This window comes from Doryrhamphus excisus, linkage group LG3 (assembly GCF_037039965.1).
Source record: "Doryrhamphus excisus strain RoL-2023G ecotype Guam linkage group LG3, RoL_Dexc_Guam_v1.1, whole genome shotgun sequence".
In the NCBI taxonomy this organism is placed as follows: domain Eukaryota; kingdom Metazoa; phylum Chordata; class Actinopteri; order Syngnathiformes; family Syngnathidae; genus Doryrhamphus; species Doryrhamphus excisus.
The window spans coordinates 18,626,975-18,648,400 of NC_136359.1; positions in this window are offsets into that span (position 1 = coordinate 18,626,975).

Here is a 21,426-nt window from a genome sequence, read left to right on the forward strand (position 1 = left end):
GGCCGCATCAGGTTTTCCCCCCCAAAAAAACAACTAATTTATTAAAAAATATACAAACTTTTTCAGTGCTTTGGTTCCGATTTTGTACAATAAAAGCTCTGATAAAACATTCCACTGTTCTCAAATATCTTAATTTTTATTTTACTGCACAAAATAAGATGAAAAATAAATAAACAAATCAAGAATAAAGAAAATCAATGAATCAGTAATAAATAAATATAATAATAATAATAAAACGGCAAAAAACTTAAGAAACCACATATAGTTGGTGGGTAGACAAATTATTTTAATTAAATTATTTTATTCAAAGCATTATTAGAGCCCTGTAGACATGACAAAACACGACTATAGTCACATTATTACTTTTTTTATTTACAACATATTGCACAACTGCAGCGTCTTGAGACACATGCTAACTCGCAAACTAGAGAGCTAGCGACCTAAACGGTAGCCTTCAAGTTATTTCCTTTAAACTTAAATAGCCAAAAACTTACCACTTCCACACGGATAGGGAGGATAACTATTAACAGTTATTTAACCTTTAACATGAACATTAATCAAACGTAATAATTTTTTCTGGGTACATGATACCATACAGCATCCATATCAAACTTGCGCGGGCCGCAACATTAAACTTTCATATCAAGGCGGGGGCCTCAAACTAGTGTGGGCCGCGTGTTTGAGACCCCTGCTGTAGAGGGACTTAAGTGACCTTAAGTTCATTTTGATTGCCGGTTGCGTGATTTAAATTGTGTCAGTCTTGGTAATCAGTTTTCCCAGTCGGCCCATCTTATTCCACACAAGCACTTTTTGCTAAGGAAATGGAAAGTAAGTTAAGAGGTGTGGCAACTGTGGCTGCAAATCAGTTGCCATCTCTGTTTTAAAGCCTGTGCAGACAAGAGAAGAGAAGAAGAGGTAGGGATACTACAGTGCTGATGAGACTGAGACCTCCCACTGAGATTGCCAGATTGACAGATCTCCCCCATGGAGTAGATGCATGTCTCAAGGCCACCACCCCCACCATGGTTACAACCACTGGATTTGATGTAAATATTGCCTCACATGTTGAATGTTCACTGGAACTGTGGGATGATCACAACCATGGCATTTGCTGTAACCGGATAAAAGTACGGTACTGTATTATTTCATATCTTCAGTTTCTCATGTTTAACAAGCTTTTATCGAACAAAAGTGAGATACATGATCATTCACCTTGTGCCAGGGCTTATGCACAGATCACAACATCACAAGATGTACCACAATAACCCCGAAACAATTGAACACATAAACAATGAAGCTTATTTTATGATCTCCCTGATCTTCCAAATGGAGAGAGTTATTTGACAGCTACAGTCTGATTTACCTCGGGGAGAAAGAGGGGGGACGAGCTGGGAGTAGTGATGGGAGAAAGCAGCATGTTTTAATCTCAGCAACAAAGGTGTTGTATCGCTTTTTCCCCCCTTCTTTGTCTCCCTGCACCTAAGGGGGGTAGAGGTGTTGGCTTTTAGCACTGCTTTTGTCCCATGGCCGGGAGAAAGGCCTTCTGGGAAACCTGAGTGGGCAGGTGGAGGAACCATCAGCAGCATCGGGTTGCACAGTAGTTTCCTCCATCGGTGTTTACTTTTTGTTGATTTGCAGAAAGAAAGACATGGACACCCCCTTCTCCATCCACACTCCCAAGTGCAATGGCTATTAGCGTTCTCTTCCTTTTCCTACTTCACATGAACTCAACTAAGTTCAATCATCCGCTCACATGACGGTACCTGAATATGTTTTTTTCTTGCCATCTTCTATTTATTTTGCGAATGCATCAGTCAAACCCTCTATAATAAAACCTGAATAATTGATTGTGTATTAACGGGTGTCAATTGTGGTGTTAATTGTGACTTTGGTGCAAGCACTGTCCAGGTGTACCCTGCCCCATGTTCAATCAACAGGGATAGATGGAGTTTGGTACAAACACATACACACACTCTAGTTTCCAGTGAATGAAACTGCCTTCACCAACAGGGCTGAATGGTAGAGCAGCAAAATGAGAGAGATGAGAGTTTGCCATGATGCAGTGAGGACTTGGAACTACCTTGAAGTGTGTCGTTGCGCTTCCATTGGAGGCAGGAGGTTATTTGTCCTGGTGACAACACACGCCTTTGTGAAAATCACATGATCTGTTCACCACTGTGGGAATGAGCACACAGATACAGTCGGTTAGCCTTCAGAGAATTCTATAGAGTAAGAAGGAGCCCGAAGAGCACGCCACTTGCTCAGGAAGGGGGCGTGTCCAAAGGTTTTTTTTTTTTATTGACCTTTGGCTCAAATAAGATAATAATAAACAAAAAACAATAATGAAGGTAAATTTAGTTAAAATTGAAAAAATTGAGTTGAGAGCGTAAATTATTAAGAGAAAATAGAGAATGTTAAGAGAAAAAATAGCATACCGTTGAAAAATTCAAGAAAAAAATGTAATATGAGAAACAAAGAAAACATTTTTGGAAAATTAAGTTGGGTCAAGACCGCACTACGGTTTGTTTAGTGGTTAACATGATGGCCACACAGTTTGAATCTCCGTTCGCCATCTCTGTGTTGAGTTTGTATGTTCTCCCAATGTGTGCGTTCTCCTCAGGTACTCCGGTTTCCTCCCACATTCCAAAAACATGCTAGGTTAATTGGCAACTCCAAATTGTCCATAGGTATGAATGTGAGTGTGAATGGTTGTTTGTCTATATATGCCCTGTGATTGGCTGGCGACCAGTCCAGCGTGTACCCCTCCTCTCGCTTGAAGTCAGCTGGGATAGGCTCCAGCATACCTCCGTGAAATGTGGGATGTTATTTAATTTAAAAAAAAGTCTCAGCATATTTACATAAGTTGTTTTAAAAAAATTTCAAAGTGGCCAGGTATTCTTTGATTATGTGGCTCTTGGTGGAAAAAGTTTGGACACCCCTGCTTAACATTTTTAGACGAACCACTGATATTTAATGCCCCATATGTAACAAATAAACCATGACATTTTATTAATATACTGTATCATTTATTAATATTCATCAAAATGTTTGCTAGCTTTCATTTCCACTTTTTCTTGGCTGAAATGTGATCAGACCATCTCAAATCGTAACCTTATTAAATAACTATGGTAATCATTTCATGAAAAATACAACTAATTTTCACACAGGATCCCTGCTCCGTGCCAACATGATCATAGTTGCCTATTTTTAGACACTGCCTTTTAATTGGCATGAATATTCCAATAAGACACCAAGATCTGCAGGTTGAACACATCCTGCATTTTAAAATAGGTTTACTGAAAATAATTTTGTGTTAACATATTTGGTCTTCTGGAACTGATTACGGGAATTGGATTCACTGTACATTATTTCTCAGGGGAAAATTGATTTCCTAATAGTCTGTCTCGGTTAAAAGCGGCCTTCTGGAACTGATTAATGATGCTAACCAAAGACTCTAGATGGATGACACTGGTTTTGGTCGGTCAAGAAAACTCACACTGATGGGTGCCCGTCTGGGCGACACATATGAAAATTGAACAACACAAGCCAGTGAATACACAATGCCATGCATGAGCACAAAATTTAATATGCACAAATTCTGCCTGTTGCTTGGCAGGACAGAGACTCAATAATCTTACTGTTGCACAGGTGCCATTGAAAATGAATGGACTCGGGACGACGTCCCCTCCTGTGTGTGGAGCCCATCAATCACTGGACTTAAACAATCACTGACAGTTAAAAATCAGCTCCGCACTTCTACCTTGTGCTCATCCAATCAACAATCAGAACATAGCCAGGATGCATTCACGGTCTTACAGAAAGCTGTGTATTTTTAATTTAAAAAATGTGTATTTTCCCCACACAGGTATTAAAAAATATTTCTGCATTGCGAAAGGAGACACACCACACAGTTCCAGAGCCGCAGGTTGCCGACCCGTGCTATCACAGTTATATGGATAGAGCGACAGACAGACATACAGACAGATAGATACTGTAGATAGAGAGATATTGAGATAGAGTGACCCATAAAGGCTCCATCACCAGGAGGCATGGAGTCAGCCAGATAGATGGACAGACCTTGAAATAACACCACAAAGCATTGTCCACAACTCGTCCAGACGACGTGTCTGCATGTGAGGGCCGAAGAGAGATGAGATGAGGGAATAGAGGGCACCAGGAAATAGACAGACTGGAAATGAACGAGAAGAAGTGGGCTGTGCACACAAGACCGAGGCTTCGCCTGTCTTGGCCTTAATGGTCCAAATGAGGCTGGGGAGGTGGGTGTGATGGAGCGGGGGGGTGGTTATATGCGTGGTGGGACAGAGAGTGTGGGGATCTAGCAGGGTTAGGGTGTGAGCCTAAAGACAGAGGCAGACCAGGGCTAAGTGACTCAGGCTCAACACCATATGAGCTGGCAGCTTGTCACATTCCAGCCCGTCATCGAGGGACTGGATAGCAGAGACTGTTTGACCACAGAGCAACTTTCATCACTTCAAAACTCAAACATTCTTACGTTATCTTGAAAGTTTTAGTCAGTTTCTTCATAAAACGTTGAGTGCCCAGGGAAATTTGAAGTCTATGTACGTAATTAATGATGACTATAACACACGTTATGTTGCATGGCTAATATGCAAGAAGGTTTGAATTTTATGTTTGACTTGTTGTCTATCACATACGTGCATCATTACCCGTGTCTTAATGACATCATTTTTTTCACTTCAAAAAGCAGTTGTTATATTAAAAACTATGTCTTTTTTCAGCCAAAACGTAAATTGAAAATGAAAGACAAAACAGCCACGTACCATCGCACTACCACCACCATATTTTACTGTTGGTATGATGTTCTTTTTCTGAAATGCGCCGTTACTTTAAAGCTAGATGTAATAGGACACCTTCCAAAAAGTCTAACATTTGTCTCGTGACCTTAACTGAGGTTAGTGAGGCCTGCAGTTCTTTGGATGTTGTTGTGAGGTCTTTTGTGACCTTTTGGATGAGTTATCGCTGTGCCTTTTGGTTGGCTGGCCATACATTTCATATTAAAAAACATTTAAGCATCTTACTTTATTCATGCATTCATTCATTTTCTACTGATTTTCCTCACAGGGTGCTGGAGCCTATCGCAGCTGTCTTTGGGCGAGAGGCGGGGTACACCCTGGACTGGTCGCCAGCCAATCACAGGGCACATATAGACAAACAACCATTCACACTCACATTCATACCTATGGACAATTTGGAGTCACCAATTAACCTAGCATGTTTTTGGAATGTGGGAGGAAACCGGAGTACCCGGAGAAAACCCACGCATGCACGGGGAGAACATGCACACTCCACACAGATGGCCGAGAGTGGAATTGAACCCTGGTCTCCTAGCTGTGAGGTCTGCGTGCTAACAACTCGACCGCCGTGCCCATCTTACTTTATTGTTTAATATATTTTTATTGCAAAGATGACTTGACTTTGATTGCAGAGTGACATGCAGCTCTAATAATGTTCATGGTACTACTCTACACGTGTACAGGAGAAATATATATGCTTATTATATGTTGAGTTGCTATATTATTGTAACATAGTGTTCTGCTTAGGAAGGTCAAGCAGATAGAACCATTACTATGCTGTCTGACATCATCAGCCCTGGGCCACACACGCAGAAAAAAATGCACACTACATGTAGAGATAAGAATTCATGCATGCACCAGTGCTTAGAGCTAAAAAGACACATTTGAATACACTTCTAAACTATACGCACAACCAGAGTCCAATGCAATAACATTTGTTTGCATATGCAAATCAATACTAAATACTGAATACGTCGCTGCAGTGTCGTTCTGTGCAAAATGTATTGTGGCAAGTGTAGCCACACATTTCAGCCTTTCAGACAGTACCTTGAAAGCCACATCATGTGTTCATCTGTGCAGTATTTGAGGGAAAAGGCTTACAATGCAACACTGGAGAGAAAAGCCAACTCATCCCCGCTAGCATTTGTTGTGTTCTGCTTAATCTAATTCAAACACTAACACCCCACCCCTCTGACAGCAACTCCTTGTAGCTGCAAGCACCACATTACCATCTTACAAAGGAACAACATTGCAAGTAAAGGTGACAGGGGGAACAAGCAACGACGCAAAGGGTATCGTACGCAGATAAAAAGAGATGGAAGTGAGAGTGCACTGCGTTGGTGTATCTGGTGGGACAATCAAAACTGGCAGTGTGGACTGATGTAGACAGCTGGACATGGATTTTTTAATCTGTCTAAATAGGATCTGCCCAATGCAAGCTTTTCTCCTAAAGAGCAGGCCCAGCACGGAGGTTGTGACAGCCAGACGACAGCATGAGACACCAGCACTCACAACCGATGGTACAAATCTACATTCCGGGCCTCTTGATTTGTTTAGATTTAGAAAGAATTGTTCCCTTAAGAAAAGATGGACAAAGACAAAAAAAATATTATGATCAATTTGTTGCCGTATATATGCCGTATTTTTGTAAAACCTGTCAAATTGAAGTTAAAAGACTTTAATTTGTTGTACCACCATGAATAGCGAAAAACTGCAAAGATTTGATTATATGCCAATTAAAAATGTGACAGAACCCGCCCCCCCACTCTTAACGCTAGCTTGACGTTGACGTTCTTAGATTTATGATATAAATTTGAAATAAAAGTGACTATTGTAATTATTACATTACATTCAACTCCTGAACCGTATCTTTGTCTCTTCAATTGCCATTGTTCACTTACGACATAATTCAGGTTTAAGCGCTAGATATGACTCACACACTGATTAAAGGCATTGAAAGTATACAATGTATAGGTACTCATCACTTATGTAAGATGTTCGATGAACTTTTGACCTGGTCGCCAGACCAGCATTATAGGCAGAGAAGGACACTTTTACTTACATAATCTACACCAGGGGTCTCAAACACGCGGCCCGCGGGCCTAATGTGGCCGGCAGGACCCCCGCCTTGACATGAAAGTTTAATGTTAGTGCGGCCCACGCAAGTTTGATATGGATGCTGTATGGTATCATGTACCCAGAAAAAATTATTACGTTTGATTAATGTTCATGTTAAAGGTTAAATAACTGTTAATAGTTATCCTCCCTATCCGTGTGGAAGTGGTAAGTTTTTGGCTATTTAAGTTTAAAGGAAATAACTTGAAGGCTACCGTTTAGGTCGCAAGCTCTCTAGTTTGCGAGTTAGCATGTGTCTCAAGACCCTGCAGTTGCGCAATATGTTGTAAATAAAAAAAGTATAAATGTGACTATAGTCGTGTTTTGTCATGTCCACAGGGCTCTAATAATGCTTTGTTCATTTTAATCTGAAAAAAATAATTTGTCTACCCACCAACTATATGTGGTTTCTTAAGTTTTTATTATTTGCCGTTTTATTATTATTATTATTATATTTATTTATTACTGATTGATTGATTTTCTTTATTCTTGATTTGTTTATTTATTTTTCATCTTATTTTGTGCAGAAAAATAAAAATTAAGATGTTTGAGAACAGTGGAATGTTTTATCAGAGCTTTTATTGTAGAAAATCGGAACCAAAGCACTGAAAAAGTTTGTATATTTTTCTGTTTTTAATAAATACGTTTTTTTTTTTTTTGGAAAACCTGATGCGGCCCAGCCTTGCCCAGACCCTAGCTCCAGTGGCCCCCAGGTAAATTGAGTTTGAGACCCCTGAGACACCATTTGCCTGTTGTAATTCCAGTAGCGACTTACTACGATCATATATTAACTTTTATTCAAGTTGCTGCAAGTTTTGAAGTTGGATTGTGATATCTAAGTTTCACTTTTGCAAAGCATTTCCTGGAATGGTGATGAGAACTCACCAACTGCACTACGTGGTCCCATACTAGTCCATTATTAGAAAGAGTTAGTATATATGGCACATGCCCTGTGTGAGGCTCCCGTTAAACAATGAACAACACTTTCATTCATTGTCTGAACAATGACTGAGACTTTTTTATCTTGTCTCATCCTGTGTTATTGTTGTTTTAAGAGAAAGAGGGATGTGAGGATTAGACACTGTCTGACTCTGCCTAACCTTCAACCTCTCTCTCTCTCTCTCTCTCTGTCTCACACACACACACACACACACCAGCAACCCAACGCAAGTAAGATTTTCTCCCACCTTCATCCAGTTTTTTTGTGTTTTGCAATTTTATGCTGACATGAAATGTAAAGAACATATGAGCAAATTTTGTTAGAGATTGACCTGCCAACAGAAATGACTTGCATATGCATGTGTTCAAAATGCATCATTTTTATATACGCGGTAAAGAAACACACTGAAACACTGTTCACGGCCCTGCCAATGTTCTATTTAATTTTCCCCACAAAACATTCAGGTTATTATCTCCCTCTCCTTCCATTCCTCATGCAGTCTTAACATCGGATGATGATACTCCTCTGCAAGAGGCAACATGATGGGAATTCTGTTTTCTGCATGCATTTCCTGCATCCCCTCCTCGTGTACTCATCATAAAACAAAAGGCCTTTTATGTTTTGCTGTGTTTTCCTGCTGCTCTTAAATGTTGAGATGTTGCCCGGTCCTGACCGAGGGTCATAGCATATTGTTTATGAAAAACAAAAGGATGATGACGTGATGTCATGTCTAGACTCCATGCAAATGAATGAGCTTCCCTAAAAACCTCGTGCCAGCGAGTGTACAGTATTTACCCAGCCCACGTGACAACACTCACTGAGTGACAGACAAAGTGGGAATGATTATGGTAATGACAATAATCATGGCTGTCACCACCGTGTCCTCCACCATGTTAAAAATTAATCTGAGTTAACGGTAATCCACGTCTCCTCATTAGATTACTGGTGTGGGGAGGGGAGGCTCACGGGCCATCTGTACATCATTAGCAGAGTCTCAGTGACAGCCCACTCCCGACATCAACTTCCTCTGTGGCTCTATAGGCACACCATCATCTTCTGGCTCCTTATCAGCATTGTGGCCTGCTTGCCAGTCAAGGGACTCTCACGTTTTACCAAGCGGTGTCATCATTAGTCCACTATTATCCTCAGGTTTCTGACATGTCATTTTGATACAATTTTTTTCCATAGTAAGAGTTCAAAGGTCAGGGTCAGTTGTAAAGTTCATCCATGATGCTATCTTCTAGAGCTGAATGAGAATCGCCTGACAACCTCAAGCGTGGGCATGAATTTCTCGCACAAGGACAGTCCCTTTCCATCACTTACAGGCTGCTCTGCTGCCAAGAAAAAAAATGAGAAAGGCAGAAAATAGACTGAATAAACCTTGACACATTCATCACTGAATCATGTTGCCCACATCAGTGGAACTAGAACAGACAGGAAAAAGAAGAGAAATAGAGAAAGTCGCTGAAGGGCATCATCAGGAAATGACAATGAAAGGCATATGGACCTACAAACAGGAAAACATACCAATTGTTAATGAGGCAAGGGTGCCAGAAACGAGATAGAATTGTAATTAAAAAAGAGAAGAGGTCGTGACCAGAGACTCGATGGCTGCGAGGCCTTGATAATTAATAACATCTGTGCCTTTATTTCAGCTGTGCAAGTGTGCTCTGAGGTCCATCCTTCTGTGGACAAACATTCTTCACAGCACATCTGTCCGCTCCTAGTGCACAAAGCATCCATGTTTATGGTGGTGAAAGAGCAATTACATTTGGAAATACACCCAAAAGAAAAAGTAATCCCTTTATACATTGTCTGAAGGCACTTCAAATAATAGTTCATGAAAAAGATGAGAAACTGACGTGGCTATAAAAAAATTTGACACAGGCCTTTAAAAATGCCATGCAAACCTATAACAACATGAAAGTTAGACTTTGAGCAAAGAATTGCAGAAGAAAAAGAAAAACCCTCTTAAATATAATATAATAGAATATGAATAAAACATAACAAAACAGAAAGAATGTAAGATAAACAAGATTTGCGTTTTCAACTAAATTTCATTCTGGTTTTCATGCACCATACATTTGCCTGCGTATCATTATGCAGAATCGAACACTCGAACAAAGTGTCGACTCCGCTGTGATTGGTTACACGCTCAAGTGCTCCTGAGGACGTCCGGATTACTGCCGAACTCCACTTTTTAACAAGTGTTGGTGACTCAAGTCTCTGGGATTTTTTTATTGAGTGTGACTGCTTAATAACCAACCATGGGGCCAAAGAAAGTTGTGGCAGCACTCTGATAAAGAAGGTGAGAAAAACTATTTAATTCAAGAACTTATACCTAAGTAGGGCTGCACGAGTGGTTAGCGTGCAGGCCTCACAGCTAGGAGACCCGAGTTCAATTTCACCTTCTGTGTGGAGTTTGCATGTTCTCCCTGTGCTTGCGTGGGTTTTCCTCCCACATTCCAAATGCATGTTAGGTTAATTTGCCGACTCCAAATTGTCCATAAGTATGAGTGTTTTTTTGTCTATATGTGCCCTGTGATTGGCTGGCGACCAGTCCAGGGTGTACCCCGCCTGTCGCCCAAAGACAGCTGGGATAGGCTCCAGTGACATTTCACTGTATATTATTTAAAATAACACTTATGGTGTTTCAAAGAGTCACATTTTCTTGTTCAATTCTTCTTCTTTTCCATGTGTACATTGTATGTCAGATGTTAGTGCATTACATTACATAAACCAGGGTTCAGGTTTCTATATGAATACCCGTAGGTCAATTAGTGGCAGGTGTAACATGTATATATAGTGATATTTGTGATCAAACCTTTGGACTATGAAAAGGTCATTTCAGCTTCTGGAACTTTTCCTAATTTCCTCCAACAACCCCAAAGCTTGATGCTGCCACCATCAGGCTTCATGCGTTTTGTGTTTGCTCCACTGTATTTCAACCGCTTTTATTGTGGCATATGATGGACAGGAGTGTTTGGACACAAACGGAAACCTTCAGCTGCTCTTCCTCCCAGGCTCTTTGCCGCTGACAGAACCATATTGATTTTTTTCCTCTGCTGACTGAGCTTTGAATGTTTCAGAAGGTGGGGTATGTTTGTGTGTATTATTGACAGATGGTTGTCAATGTATGAGAGCTGCTTTGCACATTCATGTAATGGAGGCAGAGAAACATGGCAAACATATGTAGTGGACAGCAGGACTCGCTGACTGGAACTAAAGCACGCACCTTGTCAACACGCGGCAAAGAGAAGGCCTCCACATTACAAGGTGCAGCAGCAATGTGGGACAGGGCTTCTGGAATACAAGCATTTGTGATCTTTTAAGATAAATGATGTAATGTTGCGTTTGAGAGGCATGAGGAACATGAGATGAAGACGAAGATATAAATTGGCATACAAGTGAAAAAGTCATCAAATCCCTAATAAGAGTTATTCAATTGTGCACAACAAACTCATTTGTTATCACTCTGAGCATTATTTGTCTGTATGTGCGTTTGTGTGTGTGCTGATGTGTGAAGACCTCCACCCGTCCACTAGCCCCGCCTACCCATGCGCAGACGCCTAACCATTCCTGACAGCCACTGGCTCATTATCTACTATGTTCCTACCTCCAGCCGCCCACTCCCCGTTATCCTGCACCCAGCCCCCCCCAAACATTGTGTGTCAGTGTGTGTGTCAGCTGGCCGTACTCAGGCCCGAGTTAGGACCGTAGCGGGGTAGGGTGGTGGTGGGGAAAAGGCAAGGGGCCTATTCATGGGCACAAAGACATAATTAACCAAATTGGCAAATGAAGAAAGCGCTTCTTGAACACTTTGTGCTCGCCTGTGGTCATTATGACAAGTCTAAATTTGTGTCTACTCTTCTATGCTCCTATTCAACCTCCACATTGCAAGTCACACATCAGTTGCATCATCGCTGACCACACACATATATATACACACATATGCACTAGCCGTCCTGTAAATGTGTCTTAGCTGTGTCAGTTGCTAACTCACAAGCACTCACTCGTGCTATATATTCATATTCACTTCCACTCAATTACTGTCAATTGCTCACACTCTTGCATGAATGTAATGCAGTCCAATAATATAAGGTATAACTGATGCTACAATTTTAGGCCCTGTCCACATGGGAACACTGTTTTTTTTTTTTGCGGGTGACACACCAAACCATAGAAGAAGAAAGAACACATGCGCATAAGTCTAGACTACAAAGTGGCATTACATTTTGGGAGTATAAGACAAGAGAAGTCCAGGAGAATATCGACTGTGGTGAGTCAAAATATTCCAATATTATGTTGGCTTGTCGTCAAAACTCACTTCTGGTCATGTGATGGCAACGGGGCGTGTTTCAGATCTTCCCACTTTGAAGACATTTTCAAAGAAGACAGTTTTAAGGCATTCCAAAAACATGTTAGGTTAATTGGCGACTCCAAATTGTCCATAGGTATGAATGTGAGTGTGAATGGTTGTTTGTCTATATGTGCCCTGTGATTGGCTGGCGACCAGTCCAGGGTGTACCCTGCCTGTCACCCGAAGACAGTTGGGATAGGCTCCAGCACCCCCGCGACCCTCGTGTGGACAAGCGGTAGAAAATGAATGAACAGTTTTAAGGCACCCACAACAGCGTTTCCATGTGGATGAGAGGCTGAAACCATAAAATACTTCCGTGTGGATAGCCCCTTATCCCAAATTCACAGCAGGCACGTATTGTATATGTCACGTCCGCGTTGGCGTTTTACACGCGTAGATTTAAAAAGCTCTATTCACATTAAAGACGTCAGTGCAATGTTGCATATCCACCTTTGCTCATCTGACATTTAGGTTACAACTCAATAATTCAACAAAATGGGGTACATTGGGTACTTTGCTAGCGAAACAAAAGGTCATGTGATGATGTGTAATTAACTTACCGTCAATATCTAAAGTTGTTGATATTGACAAAAGTGCAGTTTTTCTTTAAGTGACACCTTTATGTGCCATCATTGGTGTGTCAGTTATTGTTGATGCATCATTGGACAAAATACAGTATATGTCAGTGTATATGTCATATGTCAGTATATGTCAGTATATATGATACTTGTAATAGCAAATAAATTACATTTGGGAAGGAAGATGCAGCACTCTCTCACACATTCAGTCATTCAACACTTGATGCTCTTCGGTGCTAATGTGTGTTTGTGTGTGTTTGTGTGTGTTTGTGTGTGTGTGATCCCAGTGAGTCGATGAGGCATCGATCACAGAGTGACAGTGGGACAGACCTCAAGGACACAGGGTGTGTTGATCAATGCCTGCCACCGCACTGTGTGAGTTAGTCTTCTTGATGCCATGACTGCTCATGAAATAAAAAGTTTCATGATAAAAATGAGTGTAAGACATCGCTTTGTCTATTAAATATGGATTCCACACCGATACAAGAGTTGAATCTCTGAGAAGTCGAGTAGTTATGAGCGGCGAGTTTAATCTGTCGAAAGTTGTTGTTTTTGGAGTTACAGTAAGGTTGCGAGGTTTGTTTGTGTTTCTAAAGTTGTGTGTGTGTGTGTGTGTGTGTGTGTGTGTGTGTGTCTCCCGCCAACTCCAGCCTTGTTTTGAGGTTACTTTCTGTAAAGTTGTGCCTTTTGGCACCAAGCAGCATTGTGGTTTGGGAGCTTGATGCTCAGTTAAAGATAAACTTCAGGTCTGACTGAAGAGTTCACTCTTCCTCGCTCTCGTCCCCTCCCTCTGCCGCTCTGTCTCTCTCTTTCTTCCCCTCCCACCCCTCGTCAAGCCCCTGGAGTCACAACAAGAAGCAGCAAACAGCTTGAGCATCCCCCGTACCAGGAGAAAATGCCCCATTTTCATCTGTTTGAATCTGACATTTTTGGCACATTAAATATTGGACATTAATAAATTAAATGTAATGAACTGACATGAAAGACGAAAAAGTCCAATGGTACAATGCAAGAAAGTATAAAAGGCGAGAGTGCAAGAGAAAAGAAGCACAACAACAACAAAATAGAAGCTCAAACTTTTTTCCTTTAATTTCAATTAACTGTAGCATTTCGTGACTATTTTTTTCATGTTCATTAATTTAAGCAAATATTGAATAATTTATTGTAACGGGAATAACAACATGGAACTCGTGGAGGAAGAGGACCGTCTATGAGGGGTGTGACTAAGAAGTTTGACTTATTGGTCATTTAATCCAATTAGGCCTCCTCTGGGTGTTTTGTAACATTGAAATAATCATAACTTTGCAGCATGCAGCTACTCTGCAACCAGCAACACCCCACACACTGTCAGTCACATTCAGTCCAATCATTCTTTTATGTTCACAAAGGCAACTTTATGTAATCAATTGGCTGATAGGTGAACACCATCTATCTACAATTTGCATGCATTTTTAACACCTGTACTTCCTTTGAGTGGGTGTTATCTGTGTCAATGTGTGTCAGTGGCCAGTGCTATGTAACATGTAGGCCAGTGTAAGCGACACCAGGGGTCACACCCTGTGATTGCGTTGCATAACACATTGACTTTCGGAGATCCCATCACAGTTCTCCACTCTCTCCACCTTGTCTTCAAAGCATGCAGACCTTGATTGTTTTCATCTTATTACAGTATATCCCCACATAATGACGATTCAGCATTCATGACCCTGCAAATTTGTTGATTTTTGGTCCAATATACAGACCTGATCAAAATCTTAAGAATGCTAGAATATGCATTTTGCACATTTGGAACTTAATGCGGTTTAAAGTAGAGCTATAATATGCAAAGGCAAGAAGGGGGAATGAGACAAAAATATTTGGAAGTTCATCCATTCATTTTCTATACCACTTATCCTCACAAGGGTAGTGGGCATGCTGGAGCCTATCCCAGCTGTCTTCAGCCGAGAAGTCACCAGCCAATCACAGGACACATACTACGTATAGACAAACAACCACTCACATTCATACCTATGGACAATTTGGAGTCGCCAATTATCCTAACATGTTTCTGGAAACCAGAGTACCTGGGGAAAAACCATGCATGCACGGGGAGAACCATTTGGAAGTTGTAATTGAAAAAAAATATGAATAAACTGAAATAGGTTGTTTTTCACCTGACAGAAGTTTAAGACCACAGGCTATAAAAGCCAAAATATGCTCAAAATTCAAATTTTCTGCCAGGCATTTACAAGGTCATGCCATCCTGATGGCTAAAGCTAAGAAGGTTTATTTTCTTGAGAAAGCGTGGTTGGATCGTTGAGCTGCATAAGGAAGTCCTCTCGCAGTGTAATATTGCTGCTGAGGTTGGATGCAGATCCTGAGCATTACGGAACAAAAAAGTCAAGTGGTCGACACCAAAAAATTACACTTGCGCTGAACCGGAGGATCCAATTGGCTGTCCATCAAGACACAGGGTGGTCCTTGACTCAAATGAAGGTCTTTTCTGGTGCCGACTACAGCGAAATAACCCCCAGACGGCATCTGCGGGAAAACGGTTTCAAAATCAAGAAACTATTACAAAGACCATGTCTCCTTCAATGCCACAAAACTGCCCGTGTAGATGTTGCCAGGTAGCACCAAACATGAGACATTGAAAGGTAGAAAAATGTTTTATTCTCTGATGACAAAAAATGTAAAACTTGACAGCTTCCAACATTACTGGCATGACAAGGAGATCCCACCTGAAATGTTTTCTATCCGGCACAGTGGAGGGGTGTCCATCATGGAACACCGGAGCTTCAGGTGGTGCAGGGTCGTCAAATGGCAGTTGACCAGTAGCTTGCGATCGACATAATACACATCCCTGACTCTTATTACTACACATGTTTATATGTGTTAAGACACTAAATATAATAAATAATGCCTCTCTGCAGGACACATTGTCATTGTGTCAAATGCACGCTTTGCTGGCAAAACATTCTCAGTACAAACACTACTCTCATGTTGGGTTCGGCTATTTCTGCTTTTGCTGTGACATACTCCTGCAAGCACTTCTCGGTTTGAAATAGTGCAGTTTTTCTCCACAATAATAAAGATATTGTTCAATAAATACAGAATTTTGAATACAGCTCTTGTATAGTGGCCATAGTGTTGCAGTCGGTCGGTGTGTACTGTATATATTTTTTTATATGTCCAAACACTGAGGTCCCATTCTCAGCAATAAAATTCCACGGAGACAGCATTAGGAATCAACAGGATGAAGTGCTCACCAGCCCGGTATTTGTTAGTCTGACTCATTTTCATTTAACAGCCAATGGAACCAACAAGTCTGTTGCATCTTGCATGGTTCTCCCCACTGAGCACAGTGATTTACGACACCTTATAGCTGTGACTAGGTGTGCCATCTCCCAGTAAATTGCAAATTGAGCATATACAGTGGCCGTGTGCGTGGGGCACCTCAGGACCAATTAGGTAGACTGCTCGACGTCCTTGTCTACCAAAAGGCCCTATTAGAGCTCGAGAATGGAATCCCAGATAGACCAGAGACCAATTACGTGTCTCTAATCTAATACCAACAGGTAGAACAGTGACAACACAAGGGTCTAATCTACATCTTTTCCAAACAGCATGTGTCACTGCAGAAAGGTGTGCCTAATAAAGCCCCATGGTCCAGCTCCATGAATGCAATCTTAAAATGACCCCCTAAAGCACCCTCGGGGTCATTTCAATTGTTTGCAATGGCAAGCGAGACTTAGCTTTAACTCAGGCGATAGCAAAAAAGCGCACCAAAAGCTGACTATCCCACCCCACACTTCCCCCTTACGCTCCCCAGCAGCAGGCATCCTACGAGGGGGAAGGCCAGGTCTACTTTAGCAGGATGAAAGTGGCACCAGACCCAACGGCCAACTACCAAGCCAGAAGGGTGGGGGTGGCAGAAATGAAGAGGAGGAGATGGAGGGGAAAAAAGAAACACAAAAACAACAACAAAAACGTCAAGAAAACAAACAACAGGGAAAAAAAAGCGAGAGAAGAAGCTCAAAGGCACCCAAGGTCCTTGAACTAATTAAGATGATTTACATTTATTTATGAGCTTTAATGAGCAGCTTTTCAATAGTTTGTTTTCCCCTAATATGAATATTTCCTTTTCATTATGTTACATAGATGCAGAATCGTATTCTTTCCAATAATCATGTCCTGGCTTTTCTCACAGTTAACATTATCCACTTTCTGTGTTTCCATTCTTTTAATTTTTATTTATATTTCCATCCTGCATCACATTCCTAAACACCACTAATTATGTTTTAGCGAGCTGACCAAACACTGGCATCTACAAGGTCAAGGCAGCCATTGTAAACTGAGAGGAATTCTCTGTCTTCTGAGGAAGGTGTGTGTGCATATGTAACAGTGGAAAGACTCTTACATGAGACTAATCTATGTGGCAATATAGTATACGCAACACAATACGCACTAATCTGGGTGGCAACCTAAAACTATAAATCACATCATATATTGCAGCAAATTGCATTGGGGAAACTAAAAAATAGAGGGCAGATCGATCCGAATGTAAATATTAATGAAACCAGGGAATCTAATCGATACCAGTGTAATGAGGGTGCATTTTTTTCTACGGCACACATGAGTACTTTTATCTATGTCTTAAATGGCTTATTTTCTCGGATTACGTGTCCTATATTGGGTGTAAAAGTGATTATGGGGTCTTATTTCATGTTGAGATGGCTGTAATAATGTTAAAAGGGATCTGTTATGATTTTTCCACTTTTCTGACCTATAAATGTAGTTAGAATGTTGGATTGTTGTGTTAAATGATTCCAATGTTTCAGATAATGAGGTTTGTGCATTTTGAAGTGACCCCTGAAAAACGTTTAGAATGGCCCTGAACGCTCGGTTTCAGACTTTTTTTTTCTAACAGCTCACTGTGATGGCACAGTGAGCTGGACTTCCTTATATGGGTGTGTGCTGTAGGCCAGATACGCTCTAGGTCTGCCCTCCCCCAAGCTCTGCTTCTCAGTTTATAATAGCAATGGTTTTTTTAAGGGTTTTTTTTTAGGTGTCTGCGGTCTACTCATCCTCAAACTTTTGAACAGCACAGTTAATCTCGCCATGTTGTTATTAATCATTCATTCATTTTCTACCGCTTATCCTCACGAGGATCGCGGGGGTGCTGGAGCCTATCCCAGCTGAGAGGGCGAGAGATTTCCCCTGGGAGGAAACCGGAGTACTCGGAGAAAACCCACGCATGCACAGGGAGAACATGCAAACTCCACACAGAGATAGCCGAGGGTGGAATTGAACCCTGGTCTCCTAGCTGTGAGGTCTGCGCCCTAACCACTCCACCGCCATGCAGGTTATTAAATAGTACAGTTGTCCCTTGCCACTTTGTTGCCACAAATGTTGGGTTTTATTCTATCATGGTTTTTCAGAAGTTCTGGAAGTGTATGCTGGAACCTATCACAGCTGACTTTCAGGGAGAGGCTATGCACACCCCTGACGTCCCTTCCTGTCTGCTCTGCCCTGCCCTCTCTGTCTTATAAGAGGATATGGCTGACCCACCATAGACTCGAAAGCAGAAAATGGTTTTAAAGTATACAGTATTTTCTATATTTTGATATTTTCAACAAGCTCTTGAGTGAGAGTTGTCTGTGCCAATTGTTATGGCTTTTAATGTCAGCACAGGACAGATTGATTGTTTCCAGCAACATTATAATCACCACAAAAACAGGAGACAAAATCAATGAGTAATTCCCAGCACATGTTAATCACAATCCTGTTTACCTCCTGCTGTACAGCAGCACACATTGTTGAGGGCCATTAATAAATGGCCATACAACTCAGCCATGGAGGGCTCTCTGGGAGGCTGCACGCAGAATAATGAATCGATGAATGAGTCACTGAATCCCCAGCAACACTATTGAATGTTATATGGCTCTATGCTGTAATTACACATCATATATTATGACTGTAATAATATTTCTTGCAGACTTTCAGTGTGGATGTAGTGATTGGCTGTCCAGTACAGGATATCACGAGTAAATCAAAAGCGGGATGGAGATTGAAGAACACAATGTGAGATCTGACACTGGCCACAGTATTAGGTACGGTTGCTACATTGATGGAACTTTGACACCAGAGCTGTAGCAAAAATTCTGTCTTTTGCAAAGATAATAATGCACTTTGCATTTGGGTAAATAATTTGAGCTTTTATAAATGTATATTCAGGCTATTTTTACAGAGAGAATGAAAGATGTGAGAACAATAGTGTTCTGTTCATGCTGGACCACAACTTTGGATTATGACCATTATCTATTACAGGGGTCTCAAACCCAAATGTGGCCCGCAGGACACTAGTTTGAGGCCCCCGCCTTGATATGAAAGTTTAATGTTAGTGCGGCCCGCGCAAGTTTGATATGGATGCTGTATGGTATCATGTACCCAGAAAAAACTATTACGTTTCATTAATGTTCATGTTAAAGGTTAAATAACTGTTAATAGTTATCCTCCCTATCCGTGTGGAAGTGGTAAGTCTTTGGCTATTTAAGTTTAAAGGAAATAACTTGAAGGCTACCGTTTAGGTCGCTACCTCTCGAGTTTGCAAGTTAGCATGTGTCTCAAGACGCTGCAGTTGTGCAATATGTTGTAAATAAAAAAAGTATAAATGTGACAATAGTTGTGTTTTGTCATGTCTACAGGGCTCTAATAATGCTTTGTTCATTTTAATCTGAAAAAAATAATTTGTCTACCCACCAACTATATGTGGTTTCTTAAGTTTTTATTATTTGCCGTTTTATTATTATTATAAATTTTATTTATTACTGATTGATTGATTTTCTTTATTCTTGATTTGTTTATTTATTTTTCATCTTATTTTGTGCAGAAAAATAAAATTAAGATATTTGATAACAGTGGAATGTTTTATCAGAGCTTTTATTGTAGAAAATCGGAACCAAGGCACTGAAAAAGTTTGTATATTTTTCTGTTTTTAATAAATGCATTTTTTTTTTTGAAAACCTGATGCGGCCCAGCCTTGCCCAGACCCTAGCTCCAGTGGCCCCCAGGTAAATTGAGTTTGAGACCCCTGATCTATTAGGACAGTCAGGCTAAAATGAAGAGTTTAACTTGTGCATCTCACAGCACACAAATATGGTGTGTTCAAGGACTGCCAGGTTCAAAATCTCAACGCTTAACAAAAAAAAAAACATGCTATACAATTAATCCTCTGTGTTTTATCAACACATGCATGTGCAGACACACAAGCAACAGTCTGTGTAATGTATACGTACATATACTTAATAAAAATGTGTGTTTGCGCATGTGTGTGTTTGCGTGTGTGTGTGAGGGTGATGGGTTGTGACAGGTGTTGTGGCCGCTAGTGCTGCAGGAGAAGGCGGAGGAAAAAGAGGGGAGGGCATAAACGAGAGCAACACAGATGATTATTTAATTACAGTCTAATACTGTGCAACCCTTTCCCCCCTCTTTCCCTCCCATCTCTCACTCTCTTTGCCCCCAACACACACACACACACACACACACACACTACTCTGTTTTCATTCTTTCTTTATTAATGAACAATCCGGGGCTTTCTCAAATCCGCCTGGGCTTATTGTAGCATGCTCCCAAGATACCGTGTGTGTATGTACGTGTGTGTGTTTGGTGGGGGGGATCTACTATTTGGCTTCTCTAGAATGATAGCCACCCCCACACGTTTCTAGACTCATCATCACCCTCCTTCATCTGCCTTGTACTAAGATATCATTGTAGGGATAATCAGACGTAATTGTACACAAACGTGTATACGACATGCACATGAACTGCAAATCTGTAGGAAATTCATAGCAGGTTGGTATAGGTATGGGTGTGGCACATACATAACTATTAGTAAGTGATGATGTCACATTGCATCCTTGTGACCCACCGCCCTCTTTGAGAGTACAGTAGTGGAGTACAATGAATCTGTGTGACGTGTCGGGCTCCCACGGTAACAATGGGGTTGCTATGAGACAATACAGTGAAAAGTAATGGGTCACTGTGTGACTGAGTGTATCACCTTTCACATAGCTAAACATGGCAAAATAATACAATTCCTGCACAGGAAAAGGAATGTTTTATTTGGGTCAACATGTATTACTCTGGTTACACATCAGGGAAAAGAATATGTTCTTGTTACTTATTATAGAGCTGCAAATATCTCACAATGCTCTATTGTCTTTATTATATAGCAATTGTAAACACATCTCTTCTTAGCTTTATATCTACCAGTAGGTTTAGAGTTTTTTAAACTGCAGTGGTACGTCAGGTGCCTAAGACTCATAGCTAAATTAACACATCACTCGCAGTGTCCATGGAACACATGCAAGAATTAAACATAACAGAAATAACAAAAAAACTACACTGCTTGGTTATGAGTGTTAATATCATAGGAGCAGATCCTTTAACATGCTCAAGGATACAGCAGAAACCTGCCAGTTATGTGTAGTGTTTTTGTGACATGAGGACGGCTGTCTAGAGAGAGGACAGTTTGAGTTTGCTGATGTTGTTTTGGCGTGGTTAGCCAACAATAGCGTGTTTTTGCAATGAAAGCATTGTTGATCAATCACCTACTCA